General features: G+C 38.9%; 2 protein-coding genes across 2 annotated transcripts in view; one reads left to right on the forward strand and one right to left on the reverse strand.

Annotated features, from left to right (window-relative positions):
• The window catches only part of LOC134609082 (uncharacterized), a 414,098-nt gene that overhangs the window by 204,751 nt on the left and 190,615 nt on the right, over positions 1-18,732 (reverse strand). The window lies entirely within an intron of this gene.
• MINDY3 (MINDY lysine 48 deubiquitinase 3) overlaps positions 18,696-18,732 on the forward strand; it is a 286,417-nt gene continuing 286,380 nt past the window's right edge. Inside the window, exon 1 of the mRNA XM_063452471.1 lies at positions 18,696-18,712. The gene's annotated coding sequence lies outside the window, so the exon portion shown is untranslated. The remainder of the gene's footprint in view (positions 18,713-18,732) is intronic.

Here is an 18,732-nt window from a genome sequence, read left to right on the forward strand (position 1 = left end):
TACAGAAGATTAGCAACAAGTTTAATGTAATAATAGTCATACTGGTGTTCCTGTTCAATATGCCTTAACAAGTTCAATGTAATAATACTCATGCTTGTGTTCAAGTTTAATATGCCTGAACAAGTGTAACGTAATAGTAATCGTGCTTGTGATCATGTTTAATAAGCCTTAACAAGTTAAACGTGTTAATAGTCATGCTCGTGTTAGTATCGATCAGAAAGGCTAGGCAGTCACTGCTAGCAGTAAACCAGCTAGAGTGTACACCCGTTTGTTGTAGTTAATATCAATGCCTATTCTGGTAGACTATAAGAGGGTATACAAGGTTTATGCACTTTGGTTTGCAGTTTTGGCTATATGCAATTAGCTGACATTACGTACCCTGAACCATTAGGCAGGAGCTATATGTGCAAGGTAGCGGGAGACAGGTTAAAATGAAAATAATAATGTTACAGTCCAATTTGAGACCTGTATGCTTATGAAAGCTTTCAGTCAGTCCGGCAACAGCCGTAAGTAGGGAGATATGGTTGGTAGCGAGCTGCAGCTGTTCATCCCTTTCGTTTTCTGGCAGACCAGTGTGTGGGTGGAAGATTGTCCTTGCCGCATTACGGGTGATGGTGTGAGAGGCTTCCCGGCTCTAGGCTGCTGTGCATCGTCTTGCCCCAAGGTCGGTCGTTGTTGGGGTCTGGTGCTGTTGCACTCGGTTCCTCTGGCAGTCTCTGTGGGCGGGTGGTGCTGTGCCATGCTCCCTGTAGTGGCGTCTCAGCTTTCGAGGGCCGCTTGTCTTCGGCCTGAGGCCTGTGTGGGTGCTCGCGCCCTCCGCCATTGGACCCATCTACAGGTCCGTGGGCCCAGGGTTCCACCAGGTTCCAGGCTTCTCCCTGGGTGTATGGCCGGCTGTGGGGGGAATTCCCCAATGTGAGCGCCCGGCTCAGATGAAGAGTGAGCGGGCCTCCCGATTGCTATGTCCACATGGGTGGCAGTTGGTTCGTCTTTAGTATAGGAGTGAGTGGCTGCTCGTATGCCAGTGGCAAGATTGCCTGTTCCGTGCACCTGGACGTCGCCATTTTGTGTGCGGGTCCCGGGCCGCATGTCGGCGGTTGCATGGAGAGCTGTACGGTCAGGTTCAGGGTAGTGTAGTTTAGTTTGGACCGGGATCACCCCCCCGGTCCAGTGGGGGGGGAAACAGGGCCGGGTCCGCAGATTATCGTTGTGTGTCAGGCTCCGTCGGGCGGGATAGCGTTGCGGCGGCCGTCCGCTTCACTCACCGCCAGCATGGGATCCGCCTGTTACAGCAGGCCTCATCCTCCGAGGGACTAAAACCCCGAGGGCAAGCCTCTCCTCAGCTCGGGCAGCCCGATTCCGTTGAGGGTCACAGTTTGTCTCGGATATTTCTCCCCAAAATTCTCGATTTATAGGCTATTTGTGGGTCATCTTGCAGGAGCCGAGCTGTCCTGCGACCGCTCAGCTCGGCGGCCCGGCCCCGCCCCCCAATATATGTTCAGCAACATCTCCCAAGTACAGTGATAACACCCATGTATAGGTGTGTTGGGTTTTCTCTGGGCTAAAATACCTTATTTGGTGGGTGAGCATTCCAGTTTTCCAACTTGGAATTTGCACAGCTTGTCATAATGCATTCATGTCCTATTTGGGACACTTTTGAAGTCGGCTAATGTAATTTACCCCCATGAAACCATATATTTTTGAAAAGTAGACACCCTAGGGTATTTCAAATGGTGGTATTTTAACACTTTCCAATGCACTAATTCTACCACCAGTCTTTGTCAAAATTTTGGGTAGTCATTTTTTTGTGTGTTATTTTTCTTGCACATTGTACTTTAGGCATGGATTCTCAGTTCCTGTTATGTGTTACTGACAAAGAACACCCCAATATGTGTTCAGCAACGTCTCCTGAGTACAACAGTGCCCCCAATGTACAGGTTTTATGGGTTTTGCAAACTTACAGGGGTCAAATATAGGGCTTTCCCATTTTCCATGTTTGCACATTGAAATTTGCCAGATTGGTTTGCTGGACCAATGTTGCTTGAAACCGTATAGCAGCCCAAGAACGAAAATTAACCCCATCATGGCATACCATTTGTAAAAGTAGACAGGCCACGTTATTTAAAATGGCGTATTTCCAGTCTTTTGTAGTAGCCACTTAGTCACAAATGCTAGCCATAGTTAGCATTTTTGTTTTTTGCATTTTTTTTTTTACACAAAAACTGCACTTTTACTGGTGATTTCATCGTCATGATAGGCTTTACTGTTTTAAAAACTCATATTTGTGTTGAGTGAAGTCGCCCAAGTATAACAATACCCCCCATGTACAGGTTTCATGGTTTGAAAAGGTACAGGGTCAATATAGGTCTTGCCCAATTCAGTTTGCAAGATTGGTTTGCTGGGTCTGTGTTGCCTTTTGAGACCATATGGTATCCCAGGAATGTGAAATAACCCCATCATGGCACCCTATTTTCAAATGTAGACAACACAGGGTATTCAAAATGGGGTATTTCCAGTCTTTTGTAGACTGGCCAATCTTGGCGTTTTTATTTGTTTTTCATAAATTTCTTTATTTTTATTTATATTATATTAGATATATATATATATATATATATATATATATATATATATATATATAATATGTGGATATATACACACACACACTTTCATTTCCTACATATGTATAATATATTATAATTAAAGCATTTTATAATATTGCTGTATCTTTCTGATGGGCTAGGTCAAAAAGGTGCTTATACAGTGCTGTGAAATAGAAAACTAAGTTTTAGAGTGGTGTAATCAAAGTCCTGACTTAAACCCTGTTGCAATGTTGTGGTTTCATGGTCGGAAAAAACCCTCTCATTCCGATGCATTACAGCAATTTTGCAAAGAATAGTGGATCAAAATTCCTCAAAAGTAATATGAAAGACTGATCTCCAAATAGATGGTTTGCAGTTGGTTGCAGCAATTGCTGCTAAAGGTGATGCAAGCAATTATTAAAGGACCACCCAGATAATTTCATCTCAATGAAGTGGTCTGGGTGCAGTGGCCCTTAAGTTTTAACCCTATAATGTAAAACATTACAGTTTTTGTAGAAACTGCAATATTTTCATTACAGGGTTGAATACATCTCTAGATGTGTTTCCTTCTCCGGAGCCGAGAGCAGTCTGGTTCTGGAATCAAATGCTGGTCAAATGAGCATTTAATTGGAGGAGCATGGTGTTTTTGCCTGTATTTGTGTTCTCCAATCCAATAATTCTCTATGATATGGATGATATCATGAGTGATGTTTGTTTAATGCTGGAGGTTGTAGCGGATAAGTTTTGGCTTTGGAAACAAGGTGAGCATTCTTTTACACGCCCCACATTTCCAAAATACTCAAACATAGATTTTTTATTTATTTATCTAAAGTAGTAATTTTAAGATACCATAGAAAATGTAAAAAAAAAAGTGGTGTATTTTATGTGTGTGTAACAAGAACCATATTTTACATATTGCGTGTCACTTTTACTGTTAGTATATAATATAATAAATTTAATTCTTTGGTAATATCTTGCTTTTGTTCTTTATTTTTTGTGTTTGTGTGCTGACTTCCTGGTCCCTGAATATTCCAGGTGGGGATTATACCACCAAAGCTTCTCAATACCAGAGCAAGTCCTTGCTCTTTATATGTATATAAGATACTTTATTACAGGGAGTGCAGAATTATTAGGCAAATTAGTATTTTGACCACATCATCCTCTTTATGCATGTTGTCTTACTCCAAGCTGTATAGGCTTGAAAGCCTACTACCAATTAAGCATATTAGGTGATGTGCATCTCTGTAATGAGAAGGGGTGTGGTCTAATGACATCAACACCCTATATCAGGTGTGCATAATTATTAGGCAACTTCCTTTCCTTTGGCAAAATGGGTCAAAAGAAGGACTTGACAGGCTCAGAAAAGTCAAAAATAGTGAGATATCTTGCAGAGGGATGCAGCCCTCTTAAAATTGCAAAGCTTCTGAAGCGTGATCATCGAACAATCAAGCGTTTCATTCAAAATAGTCAACAGGGTCGCAAGAAGCGTGTGGAAAAACCAAGGCGCAAAATAACTGCCCATGAACTGAGAAAAGTCAAGCGTGCAGCTGCCAAGATGCCACTTGCCACCAGTTTGGCCATATTTCAGAGCTGCAACATCACTGGAGTGCCCAAAAGCACAAGGTGTGCAATACTCAGAGACATGGCCAAGGTAAGAAAGGCTGAAAGACGACCACCACTGAACAAGACACACAAGCTGAAACGTCAAGACTGGGCCAAGAAATATCTCAAGACTGATTTTTCTAAGGTTTTATGGACTGATGAAATGAGAGTGAGTCTTGATGGGCCAGATGGATGGGCCCGTGGCTGGATTGGTAAAGGGCAGAGAGCTCCAGTCCGACTCAGACACCAGCAAGGTGGAGGTGGAGTACTGGTTTGGGCTGGTATCATCAAAGATGAGCTTGTGGGGCCTTTTCGGGTTGAGGATGGAGTCAAGCTCAACTCCCAGTCCTACTGCCAGTTTCTGGAAGACACTTTCTTCAAGCAGTGGTACAGGAAGAAGTCTGCATCCTTCAAGAAAAACATGATTTTCATGCAGGACAATGCTCCATCACACGCGTCCAAGTACTCCACAGCGTGGCTGGCAAGAAAGGGTATAAAAGAAGAAAATCTAATGACATGGCCTCCTTGTTCACCTGATCTGAACCCCATTGAGAACCTGTGGTCCATCATCAAATGTGAGATTTACAAGGAGGGAAAACAGTACACCTCTCTGAACAGTGTCTGGGAGGCTGTGGTTGCTTCTGCACGCAATGTTGATGGTGAACAGATCAAAACACTGACAGAATCCATGGATGGCAGGCTTTTGAGTGTCCTTGCAAAGAAAGGTGGCTGATTTGTTTTTGTTATGTTTTTGAATGTCAGAAATGTATATTTGTGAATGTTGAGATGTTATATTGGTTTCACTGGTAAAAAATAAATAATTGAAATGGGTATATATTTGTTTTTTGTTAAGTTGCCTAATAATTATGCACAGTAATAGTCACCTGCACACACAGATATCCCCCTAAAATAGCTATAACTAAAAACTACTTCCAAAAATATTCAGCTTTGATATTAATGAGTTTTTGGGGTTCATTGAGAACATGGTTGTTGTTCAATAATAAAATTAATCCTCAAAAATACAACTTGCCTAATAATTCTGCACTCCCTGTATTATATTACACTTGCATCAACAGTCTATACCAGGGGTGCCTAAAAGGTAGATTCACAGATGGTTTAAAATTACAGCAGATTCCAGGATGCTTTGTCATTCCAAAGGCATGCAAAGCATCATGGGTGTTGTAGTTCTACAACATCTGGGGATCTACCTTTTGGGCAGCCCTGGTCCATACTACTGGATTCCTTGTTTGCTTAGCCCCACATGTTGGATTATCACTGCATGTAATTACTATACTTTATAGTGAATCTTCATATATCCTGAGATGGGGATTGCACCGTCCATGTGCAATACAGCAGAGCTCTGAGTAGTTCAGTAAAGTGTGAGTTAGTTCTCCAAACTAGTTATTCATTATTGGTTGGATGTTACATATTGCACTATTATTTAATTTTTCTTTTTCCCTTTTGAGGCTATGCTAATTGAACTATTATTTACGCGATCAAAAGTACGTATATTTGTGCAAATTCCTTTGTGTATTACACCATAAGGTTGTTTCATGAAACTTGGCACATATTCTTTGGCGCAGTTTATCACTTTCTGTTTTGTATATATTTTGTGTTTCATACAAGATTTTAGGGAATCCTTGATTGATTTACTGCTGTCACTTGCTATAATTATAGTGAGCGCCTAAACCATTTTAATTTGCATATTTTGTGTGAGCTAATCATTTCAGCAGCTCCACTAACAAATGCATATGCTACTTGTGCTTTTCAAATTCCTGTATCGTTACACCATGGATAAAATTAACAAACAACATAAATCTCATTGCATTCTCCCTGGGAACACATCCTAATACTTTTAGCCGCTCACATGTTCATGAATCTATATCAAACTAGCCTATAAAAAGAAATATTCAGATAGCAGATCCATTAAAAACAAATAATTAGAACAGATAAACTTTCATAAATGTAAGAGGTCAGCAGTTATTGTAAGAACTATATAGAAAAAAAAAAATCAGCACAGGCTGAATTATCGCTCCTTCTTTTTTCCACTCAAACGGCATATTGGATCACATTGTCTATGGAAACCATACATCAAACCTGCAATGCAGGTTATGGTGGGATCCATGTCACTTGTTTTCATTACACATCAAGCATTTAATCAACGGCTCTCTACAAATTAAAATAGAGTGGCATTAACATTGTAAAGGACATTATTGCATACAGTTCCTTTGTGAAGCAAGACGAAAATGATTCTCATACATACAATCTTTTAACTAAGACAGAGCTGAGAAGTGATTTTAATTATTTGAAATTGTTAAACATTCAGAAATAATTCCCCAATTTACAACTAAGGTCTTGACAGCAATTATATAAAACGGCACCGTAAAAATGATTGCATACTTGGTTGTATAAATCATCACATCAAAAGGAGAAAGTATTAATTGGTGTGAGATGTCTTCTCATGTTTTAAAAAGAAAATAACATTTATTGAACTGCGTTTCTATTTATAAATGCAGACGATGTTTGAAGTTTTTTATTCGCTGTACTTCTTCTTCTGAAACCAAAAGGACCTGCCATTGTTCTTCAGGCAGACAAGCAATTTATCATCAGATAGATATAGTTCTTTATTAAAATACAAAGCCTCATCTTTGTCATTATTGTGATATTAATGGAACAGGCAAAGAAAAAAAAGATGACTTTGATTCATGTCATAGATTTCCAGGAAACTGGTCCTTGGTTCTGCTCGTTTATTTGAAGCAAGATACTGGCCCGTCTTAAGAAACATCTAACACTGGACATGGATAGCAGTGCTTATAGGTTAATCGTGAATATGGGTGTCAAGGATTGCACTGGAGTATAGATAAACAGTTACTGCCCTGTCTTTACCAGCTGTCCTCAAAGATGGATTCAAGAGGGCAGGGGAGACAAGGGAGTGTGGTCAGGAGGTGGTGCCAGTTCCCACCAAAGGGCTTGTACCCAAATAGATTAATGAACAAAAAATAGCAAATAAAAAGGAAAAATCCCCTAAGGGGTATTCCTATGCTGGCAATAAAGTAACAATGACACTTAAAGTAACAATAATAATTGTCTACATGTCCTAGGGAGTATGGCTTGGATGTTACAGGGAAGAAAAGAAATCAAAAATTCAAAATTATATAATGATAATAAGGGAACAGGAGTATAACGTCAAGGTGATGCCCTTAGAGAATCAGAATTATATAATAGTGATAATAAAAGAGCAAGGGTATTGCCTCAATGTAGTGTCCTTGTTATACTGGTAATAGTGATAAATCTTTATTGAATCTTAATAGATAACATAGAGACACAAGCTTTTCCCTATATCCATATATAGCTGTAGGCAGAGGGTACAGAAGACCAAGTAATTGTTTATTTGAGAGGAGAGAAAAATGTACTCTCTATCTCAGTATGACCAACAATCCTATAATCCCCAGAGTGAGTTATTGCCAAGTGCTGGGCTAGTAGAGGAATGTAGGAGTGAAAACGAAAATAATAAAAATTATTGTATAAATTTCCTACTAGAAAATACCTCTATGCTAGTCCCTAGTCTCCTGAAAACACCTTCGAGGGTGTTCTAATCTCAGTCTAAATCTGGGTATCTGAAGGAACCAACTGCCTAATCAGCTTAAGCTTACTCGCTAGGATGAGCACAAAAAAATAATCAAGAAAGGGTCTAAAAACCCATGGTGCAAATAAATCTTATTAAGTGCATTAAGTGCATAAGTGCAGAGTGAGAGAAATAACGACGAGCTTATCGCCCGTATCACCCTCGAAGGTGTTTTCAGGAGACTAGGGACTAGCATAGAGGTATTTTCTAGTAGGAAATTTATACAATAATTTTTATTATTTTCGTTTTCACTCCTACATTCCTCTACTAGCCCAGCACTTGGCAATAACTCACTCTGGGGATTATAGGATTGTTGGTCATACTGAGATAGAGAGTACATTTTTCTCTCCTCTCAAATAAACAATTACTTGGTCTTCTGTACCCTCTGCCTACAGCTATATATGGATATAGGGAAAAGCTTGTGTCTCTATGTTATCTATTAAGATTCAATAAAGATTTATCACTATTACCAGTATAACAAGGACACTACATTGAGGCAATACCCTTGCTCTTTTATTATCACTATTATATAATTCTGATTCTCTAAGGGCATCACCTTGACGTTATACTCCTGTTCCCTTATTATCATTATATAATTTTGAATTTTTGATTTCTTTTCTTCCCTGTAACATCCAAGCCATACTCCCTAGGACATGTAGACAATTATTATTGTTACTTTAAGTGTCATTGTTACTTTATTGCCAGCATAGGAATACCCCTTAGGGGATTTTTCCTTTTTCTTTGCTATTTTTTGTTCATTGCACTGGAGTATGTTCAAGCACACTTTCAAAGCATTTACTGATGTTAGTGCACACGTCTTGAGCACTAAAAGGCTGTTCACAAATCACAAGATATTTATCACCTGTCAGGTCCAGCTGGTGCAGATAGGGGCTTGTGTCAAATACTTCTACTGTTACCAACAATACACTCATTTTTAAGATGATTATCTATGAAGTTAACATCTTGAAGCTATTTCCAAGCTTGATAATTCCACTGTTAAAAACATGGAGGCATGGCAGGGGGTGGTGCCAAACGCCACCCAAGCCAATCAGCATGTCCTCATAGATATGCATTGAATCAATGCATCTTTATGGAGAAAGATCAGCGTCTCCATGCAGAGGGTGGAGACAGTGAATGTCAGTACTGACCCAGGAAGGAATGGTCACTAGAGGTGTTCTCTGACAAGACAGTTTTTCCAACAAAAAGCCTGCAGGGACCGACTATACTCACCAGAACAACTACAGCTTAAAGGGACACTCCAGGCACCCAGAACACTTCTGCCCATTGGAGTGGTCTGGGTGCCAACTCCCACTACTCTTAACCCTGCAACTGTAATTATCGCAGTTTTCATAAACTGTAATAATTACCTTGCAGGGTTAACTCCTACTCTAGTGGTTGTCTACTAGACAGCCACTAGAGGGCACTTCCTGCTTCATAGCTGTGCTAAAGCGTCGCTGGACGTCATCGCGCTGTGTGAGGACCTCCAGCGCAGCTCAATTCCCCGTAGGAAAGCATTGAAAAGCATTAGGTCTCCTCAGCCGGCGGGCGGGATCAGTCTCCCCCGCCAGCTGACCTAATGAAGGGCAGGAGTGGCGGCGACCCGAAACCACCGCCGAGGGACTTCAGCGGGGGGCTCAGGTAAGTCACTGAAGGGGTTTTCACCTCTTCAGCAACCGGGGATGGGTGGTGGGAGGGAAAGGGAACCTGCAGTGCCAGGAAAACAGATTGTTTTCCTGGCACTGGAGAGTCCCTTTAATGCAGTTGTTCTGGTGAGTATAGTGTCCCTTTAAGTACAGCAGTCACTAATTACCAATCACTATGTTTTAATATATTCCAAGTCTCACATAATGACACAGGCACATATAGGCAAGCGGCACATCATGTGAGTGCACCATACGGCGGCACACAGGATCATCTGTGTTTACATAAGTAAATCATAAGTTGGCAGAGAGTCCACCCATCAAAAACACTCTAGCAGACGATGTTCCGATACGGGAGAATGATGCACGGTTGGTTAGATATGTTATGCTGTCATTTCAGTTTTGAATCTGTTTAGGAATCAGAAACCCTGCATTGTAAAGGGAATCATATTAATCCAAGGGGAAAATATATTTATTTTATCTTTGGTGGACGAATGACTAATTACGTCATTTTAGATAGCTGTCTAACTCTTTCACGGCTTTTTTTTTTTTTATATATATATATATTGTGCTAGCCGAACAACTGAGAAAAATCTATAGTGCTTCTTTACATTTAATCTTAAATTTCACACTTCCTTTGACAAGCTGCCAGACTAACAGAAAACAAAACAATTAAGAGACAGCGGCAGCAGATTTGCATCTATCAGCTCACCAAAAAAATCTTATTGAGCGCATGACTTGTTGATGGCCAAGCATCACCATGTTGGAGGAGTCAAATGCACTTTCCATGTAATATGGGGGGTTATTTACCAAGGTCGCAGAAAGTGCTATTTGGAGTCAAAGTGCTAAATTAGGAGCCAATAGAATATCTACCAGCAAATAGCACACCACCCAAGAATAAAACGTGCTTTGCATGATTTATCATGGGAAAACAGGTTGCAGTTTTAATGCAGATTGTTACATATTTAGAGAAATCTTTTTGGGTTCCATAATAATTGCTTCTTATTTAGCTCTTTGCCTCAGAATAACATCTATTTTTGACTCGATGACTCTCTCCCTACATCTATTTCTCAAAAAAAACAAAAAAATAGGTACCCTGTTTTTGGCAGTGTTAATTTTGTTGACTATCAATTTTAGTCACATTTTACTCGACTAAAATTTTTGGGATTTAGTCGACTAAAACTAGACTAAAAGTAAAACAATTCAGATAACTAAAATATGACTAAACCGGCTTTGTAGTCAAAAAAACTACGGCTAAAACTAAATATAAATTTGCCTCCAAAATTAACACTGCACTGAGTTGCTGTGAAAGGGGCAAAAGAGACAGACCAGGGCTTGGGAGAGAGACACCCAGAGGATCTGTGAGGACACAAAGAGACACAGAGGGGCTGGGAAAGGGGCAAAACAGATAAGAGGTTTTAACTAAACCTATTAGATTTTAGTTGTGTCAACTAATATCTACTGGAGTTTGAGTCAACTAAAATTAGACAAAACTAAAACAATTCAGATGACTAAAATACAGCTAAAACTAAAATGGCTTTTTAGTCAAAACACTATATAGTTAAAACTAAATTGCTGCCAAAATGAATACTGGTTTGTGTATTTGCATGTTTTGTAGATGACAGTGCTTCCTAATGCGAGGTAATCGGAAGTTAAAACTAACACCGGATACTATAAAAACTTCCATAGATCATACACCGGCTATATTAGAGGTGAAAAAGACCTTGCTCAAACAAGCTTAGAATCTGAGCTGACTATTTGAGGTAGGTGATATGTATTATTAGGATTCTTACAGGTCTGACCAGAATTCCCTGGGATTCCCGGTTCAAAGGCAGCGACATTGCTCGAACTAGCGAACATATGTGTATGTAGATTTTCTGATTTCCTATAGAAAACCTGCAGCTAAGAATTGCGAAAAGGCAAATGTGAACATGAAAACAGGAGTGACATTTGCAGGAAATATGTTTTTAGTGCTGTGAGCTTCGATGGGCATAGATCAGATTTCTTCTGCCTGTAATTTATACATATAAACATTGTCAAAGTCAATAAAAAGAATAAAGTGTTAGTTGACTGGCAAACACATACATAATGATGCAACTTTTAAATCAATTTAAGTTGCAAAGCCAAACATTGATTCAGGAAAGATAACATGACTAATCGCCATCTGGTCCAATTTGATTATTGTACAAACTGGGAATCTCCTAGTGGCTGCACCAGAGGGAAAATTTATGAGAGATTGCCATTTACCATTTGCGACAGAGGTTAGGAATAAGCATGATGTATGACTAATAGAGTGTGCCAAATTTGCAAGCGGCTTACAGAGTTGGAGATATGTTTATTCTGCCAAGTCAACAGAGATGCATCTGTGCAGATTAACATACTTTACAACATTAAAAACACAACATTTCAAAGGCTGAGCAGGGTAAATGCAATATCAAAAAAAAGTTTGAACTATTCCCTTTGATGAAGTGCAAATGCCATAAATCCATTTATACATGGTCCCTTTAAGAAGCAACAGATGTTTCCCAAACTCAATTAGAAGCTAAAATGAAACCAGTGAGCCTGATTTACAAATTTAAAACCTTTACATAACATTTCCTCCCTCCCACTTATTCAAACAAATCTGTTTTGTAAAGAAAAACAGGAACTAACAAAAATTTAAAGCGGCACTATCATCCTGCAAGCGTCTGCGAGGGACAGATTCAGGTAAGTAGAACTCACCTTTACCTGCCCCCCACTTGGCCAGCAGACCTCCAGCAGTGATGTCATCATTGGGGTTCTTTGCCAATTCTGCAGGGTGACACTGCCGCTTTAAAGGGACACTCTAAGCACCAAAACCACTGCATTTTTTTTTGTGCAAAGACTGTCTCTGCACTTGGATAAGAAATAGCCATAGTTGAATTTGTCGCTAAGGATTCCTCTGGAGGTTGTCATGAAGGATTTTTTGTGGTGTTATTATTATTATTATTATTATTATTATTTATTACAGCAGTTTTGGCATGCACCATAATGCCCCAAAACTTGTCTATGAGAAGAAATTGGACTGGCACAAGCTTATCAAACCAAGGTGATCTCCCAGTGGATGCAGAACCTCCAATGTAAGGACTGGGACAGCGCAGGTGAGTTTAACTTCTCTTTTTATTTAATATGGACAAGAAAACTCAAACATTATAAATAAATATAAGTATTTAGAATATCAGAGTGTTCCCTTAAAGCTCACAGATTATCTTTAAACATCTAATGCCTGTATTCACCACCAACACATCAGGCAGTTTCCAACTACTTTTACCACGTGTTAGTGTTTTGTCACTACTGATCAAACGCACACTGTGAAGCAAGTAAAATAATAAAGCAAAAAAGGGAATCTCCCTGTGTATGGTAGGTAACTGTCTATACAATACCTGGTACAGACACAGTCTCTTGTTTTACAAACACATCACGGCTGTGCTAATAATGTCTGTACCCCAAACCCCCACACACACACAGCAGAGGAAAGTTGTGAAAAAATATTCCACTATAAAACATTGGTTATTGTCATGGAAACAACTATGTAAGGCTCATGACCTACTTTTAGAAAGATAAAATGCATAATCCAGCAACAATATAAAAAAGGAATGTGGTTTCTGGAATTATCGTGTTTATAAAATAATCTTATCTCATTATAGTCAAGAATAAAAAAAGAGTTTTGTATGCAATCAGGCTCTTCATACAGACTGATTTAATTGCAAAGCCGGCATAGAACAGGATGCAAAAATAACTAACATTACATTCTTTTCTTGAATATGACAGTTTTAGGGATCTTTGGCAGATACAAAACAAAAATATCTTTAATAAGATAATTAGAATGAGCTAAAAGATTATTTTACAAGCATTGGAATTACATAAGCTATATTTTTTCTTACATGTTTTCTTTCCGATCACAAATACAATAAATTCTTTGAAACTGAGAATTTATAATTTTCTAACATGAACATAAAAAATTACCAAAATGTAAAATTGTTTATTTTGTTATAAATGTATTTACAGATAACTAATTGGCAGCCAATGCAGCTATTGCCCAGATAGAGATTACTTTGAGAAGTGCTAAAGCAACATGTATTCCTGACATAGTATTAAACTAACTATTCAGATTCTTAGCCCACCTCCAATCGCACAGGAATGGTGAGTTTACCTACCTTCTTTCCTACGCCACGCCGCTCTAGCCGTGGCTGACCCAGCCTCCATTGCTGATATCATCAATCTTGATGATCTCAGCCTATCCAATGTTTTGCCATAGGAAAGAATTGGGAGGCTATAGCGCATGTGCAGCAAAATGCCACGCTGCGCCAATCACCATCACCACATAGAGATAGATGTTATCAATGCATCTCTATGGGGAACGTACAGTGCCCGCTGAATGCCAGTGCTGCACACTGTGCAGCACTAAACTAAGAAGCACCTCTAGTGACCGAATGAATGACTGCCACTAGAGGGTTCCATGGCTGCAATGTGAACAATGTTTACAGTGCTCAGCCTGCAAGGACAGCTTATAGACACCAGGACCACTACATTAAGCTGTAGTGGTTCTAGTGACTATAGTATCCCTTTAAAGCAGATCTGTCACTCTTGGGGTCTCTGAGACCCCAAGTGAGATATATTCTGCATGATGTCAACATGAAAGGAAGGGAGAGATTGACTTACCTAAACCTCTACCTTCTGAGGTTGTTAGAATATGCATAACTTCTGTATCATCATCTATCTCAGAACATCCCCCAAGATTCTTCAAAGAAGCCATAGTCTTCTACTGTGCAGAAGTCGCTTTTACATCAGCTATAGCCTGCAGCTGGGAAATGGCAGGAATTTGATTTTTTTTTTATTCTGTGGAGTTTATGTGTTAAGAAAGAAAAAAAGTAATAGACATATAGTCCCAAAAGAGAGACTTTTTATTGGTGGAGCCTATTTCTGGTCTCGGAAGGGTTTGTCTGCTGCAACGTTTAGGAAATTTTAAGGTAAGTATGTTTTTTTCTTTTATTATTTTTTTTTTTTGTGTTAGCTATAAGAAAATATATATAATTTTGGTTACGTCATGACCCTGCTTTTATAAGCCTGCTTTCTTTTTCCAAAATACTGAAGAAAGGTCAAAAAGGCAGTCTTTTTCAGATTTTCATGTTGTTTTAACGTAGAAAAGAACTTACATGTGCAAAAAATTAATTTTAGGAAGAGTTGAACAAATGCATTCCATTCTTAAAGGGACACTATAGTCACCTGAACAACTTTAGCTTAATGAAGCAGTTTTGGTGTACAGAACATGCCCCTGCAGCCTCACTGCTCAATCCTCTGCCATTTAGGAGTTAAATCCCTTTGTTTTTGAACCCTAGTCACACCTGCCAGCATGTGACTTGCACAGCCTTCCATAAACACTTCCTGTAAAGAGAGCCCTATTTAGGCTTTCTTTATTGCAAGTTCTGTTTAATTAAGATTTTCTTATCCCCTGCTATGTTAATAGCTTGCTAGACCCTGTAAGAGCCTCCTGTATGTTATTAAAGTTCAATTTAGAGATTGAGATACAATTATTTAAGGTAAATTACATCTGTTTGAAAGTGAAACCAGTTTTTTTTCATGCAGGCTCTGTCAATCATAGCCAGGGGAGGTGTGGCTAGGGCTGCATAAACAGAAACAAAGTGATTTAACTCCTAAATGACAGTGAATTGAGCAGTGAAATTGCAGGGGAATGATCTATACACTAAAACTGCTTTATTTAGCTAAAGTAATTTAGGTGACTATAGTGTTCCTTTAAATAATTTTCATAAACATTGCCTTGCAATACCACGAAAAACTATGAAAAAAGTACATGTTGTACAAACATGTTGTTTACACAGCCAGAAATGAATAATCATGTTATTTACCGATCAATATATGCTGTAGGACTGCCATTCTGTATATCATGTTAGAATCCACACAAAAGAATTTCTGCTCTCTCTAGAGATTTCGCTAACTGCACATGTTAATATATAAATAAACAGTATTTCAAAAGGTCTAGTCCACTGAAAGCGGGCGTAAAATAATATTACACTTGACATTTGGTGACTGGAATGGTAGAAAGGGGAACACTCAACCCATTTAACTTCTGAGAGCCTGGCAAGAATTGTCAGTAAGACTACTGGATACTTTCAGATGCAATAAAAATAACCACATTGATAAACATCGCAAAATCCCGTTTTTTCGTGCTGCTAATTTCATCTTTCATGTATTCAAGACAGACAGCTAGCCAGTGAATAGAATTAAAGTTACATCACAAATAAACCAGCTGTCAGTCTGTGCAATGCATTATGGGAGGCCATTAGCGTTACTTTGGGAAGGGGGGGGGGGGTGTAAAGTGTTAAAGGGACACACTAGGCACATTGCAGAAAGGTGATGTTTACATAGCAGGGTTTAAATGCCTCTAGTGGCGGTCACTCAGTTTCCCTATGGGAAAGCATTGTAGATCTCAGCCAAGGAGGCATGCCAGCAAGACTGAGATCGGCATTGTGAAGAAGAAAAGGTGTATACAACTGCTTTTTTTTCTTCCTACAGGGGGAGGACCTAAACAGCCATCAGGGCACAATAGTGTTAGGAATAAACATTTGTAATCCTAACACTATAGTGTTCCTTTAAGCATATCCGACAGCCATCTTTAGGGAGACAAACACAATCTTTGGGTAAGCGCACAGATTCATCTATATATTTGTTTACAAACAGCACAAACTATATAATGTATACATGTATAATGTGTGTGTATATATATATATATGGAGAATTATCACCTAGTACAAAGCATGGCATCATGTAACTCACGCCCTGTGTTTTACCCATCGCTGGTGAAGAGGTTCTGTTATAAACTAGATAAAAGATGTATAACGTTAAACCAGAAGCTATTCTGTTGTTGAGATCCATTCTGTTGATTTCTATTTAACATAACAGCACCTGTTTTTACCTTGATCAATCTATCCTTACACAGCTGTTTAAGCCTGCCGTACTGAGTTTATGACATCTTCAAGGCACTGAATCAAGGGCTGTGTGCATATTGTAAACACTCTGTAATCATAAAATATTTCACATTAATGAAGACATTGAGTGAATCGGTAACCGGAATATATAAAACGGATATTAGATGAGTTCCAACTTAAAAAAGTGTTAATAGTATATTTGGGTGTGCGGGAAGTTGTATTAGCTGCTGGGGAATATAAAACCCTTGCCCGTAATAAAGGTATTGTAATTTTCGAAATTATGGCCATTTCTGATTTCTTTCAGCTCGAAGATGGAACATGTCTGACCCGACAGAAAATACAAATATGGAGAAGAATATTCAGTCACCACAGGCTCATCACATCATGCTACTAGGAGACAATTTCGTGAAATAGATACAATTGCCATCCACTGCAATTTGTTCTATTTCAGCAAACCTGTTATTACTCTTCAAGAGCTGCTTCTCTCTCATCTTGACTCAATCAAAAGAATGCTGGTTTATGACAGGTTGTATCTAGAGGAACAGGACTTCAATTTCTTCATACAGAAACAGTATTTTAATCTCACAACAGGTGAGTTTCCCATGATAAAATCAGCTCTCCCCATTACGAGGCCTGGTTTTAGCTTTACAAAAACAATGGGGGCTTATCTGCTAAACTCTGAATTGTAGAGACTCGAGAAACAAACTGCAAAATGTAGGCAACTTTCCATATTATCACTTGAAATCCTAAGGAGTTGTGCAGAACATTCACTAAAAGTAGTAAATACTAAAAATGCATTTCAACTATAAATGAGATTCACTTTGTTAATGGGTTTTAAATGAATAGTATTAATATTCCGCATTTGTGTCACTGGCATGCCCTCTTCTCCCCCGTCGGCCCACCCACCCACCCACCCTGCCGGCTTGATTTCTATTCTCCCGATGTTGTGATATACACATACATTTTGATAAATTCATATGCACAGTATGTACACATGCACTTGACATCATTTATGTCACTTGCATGAATGATGGAATAAGGGGGTTCGCAAGGTTCTGTATATAAAGGCTCATACTTGGCTGACATTCCAATACTGCCCATCACTCCCATCTAGTTGATAGAAAAAAGTTGCAGATGATAATAAAATCCTATCTCCTACATCATGATAGTAAGTCTACACATAAAAAGATTTAAAAAATTTTTTTTATAAAAAAGGTATAACACATTTTACAAGTATAAAATGAATTGTTCATTATACATGATTTGCAGTAGATTTTATTAATGGACAAAACTTCTACGTTTCCAAGTCATTTGAAGTCGAGGAGACTTAGCCAAGAATGATGAATTACAACAGAGGTTCATTGTCCCTGAAAGGAAACCTTTCTAAAAATGCAATTATCTGTTTGAGTGATAATGTTAGGATGAAAGGAAATGTTACATGATGGGATAAAATGATGGCAGGAGGGTCAAACCTTCGGCAAGCACGGTACCCATATCAACATGTTACAATAATTAAACGGCAAACTCTATCTCAAAACAGAATTAAACGAAAAACAACTAAACAAATATTGGTTGGTAAAACACGTCTCTCGTTTTATAAGTGCAGCTTTTCAGAATGCATTGAAATCCACAGAAATAAATGACTGCTAGACGGATTTTAAAAATATTTTGTAACCGCGCCAAAATTAACTATTTGATTTCCTGAGAAGTATGCAAGTCTAGAACCTGTGATGTTACATTAGATGTGTTTAAAAAAAATTCAAATGTAGGGAATGTTGAAAGATCAGTTGCTAGTTACTGATCCTAATGGAGAATGGAAATAAATGTAATCTGTTTAGAATGAGTATCAGTGATCTCTGGTCCCTCAATTTTGACACTCAATCTAATGAGGATCCAGTAACACTTCACGTTCATTCAATATTGGCATTCAGTTGACATGTATCTTGCCTATAATACTCCTCAATCAATGATGAGCATGATGAGAGTTTTGATTCATTGTTTTTCTGTTTGTAGAAGAAATGGAGGGTGGTCGGGATTAGCAGGAATAGCTAGCGGGCTAGGGAAGTTTCTTTCTCTCTCGCTACTTATCAGAATGGAGAGAGAAAGAACAGTATTGCAACTCTCATCATGCTACATCAGTACAGGGCCGGATTAACAAAGGGGCTGATGGAGCTGCAGCTCCAGGCCCAGGCCCATGGAATAGGCCCATTTTTTTTTTTTTTTTACACACTACTCTTAGGTTTGCCACCTGACTGGTATTTTACTGGCACAGCCGGTATTTGAGGCTGCCTGGCTGTGCCGGTATTGCAGTAATACCGGCA

This window comes from Pelobates fuscus, chromosome 4, assembly GCF_036172605.1.
Source record: "Pelobates fuscus isolate aPelFus1 chromosome 4, aPelFus1.pri, whole genome shotgun sequence".
NCBI lineage: Eukaryota > Metazoa > Chordata > Amphibia > Anura > Pelobatidae > Pelobates > Pelobates fuscus.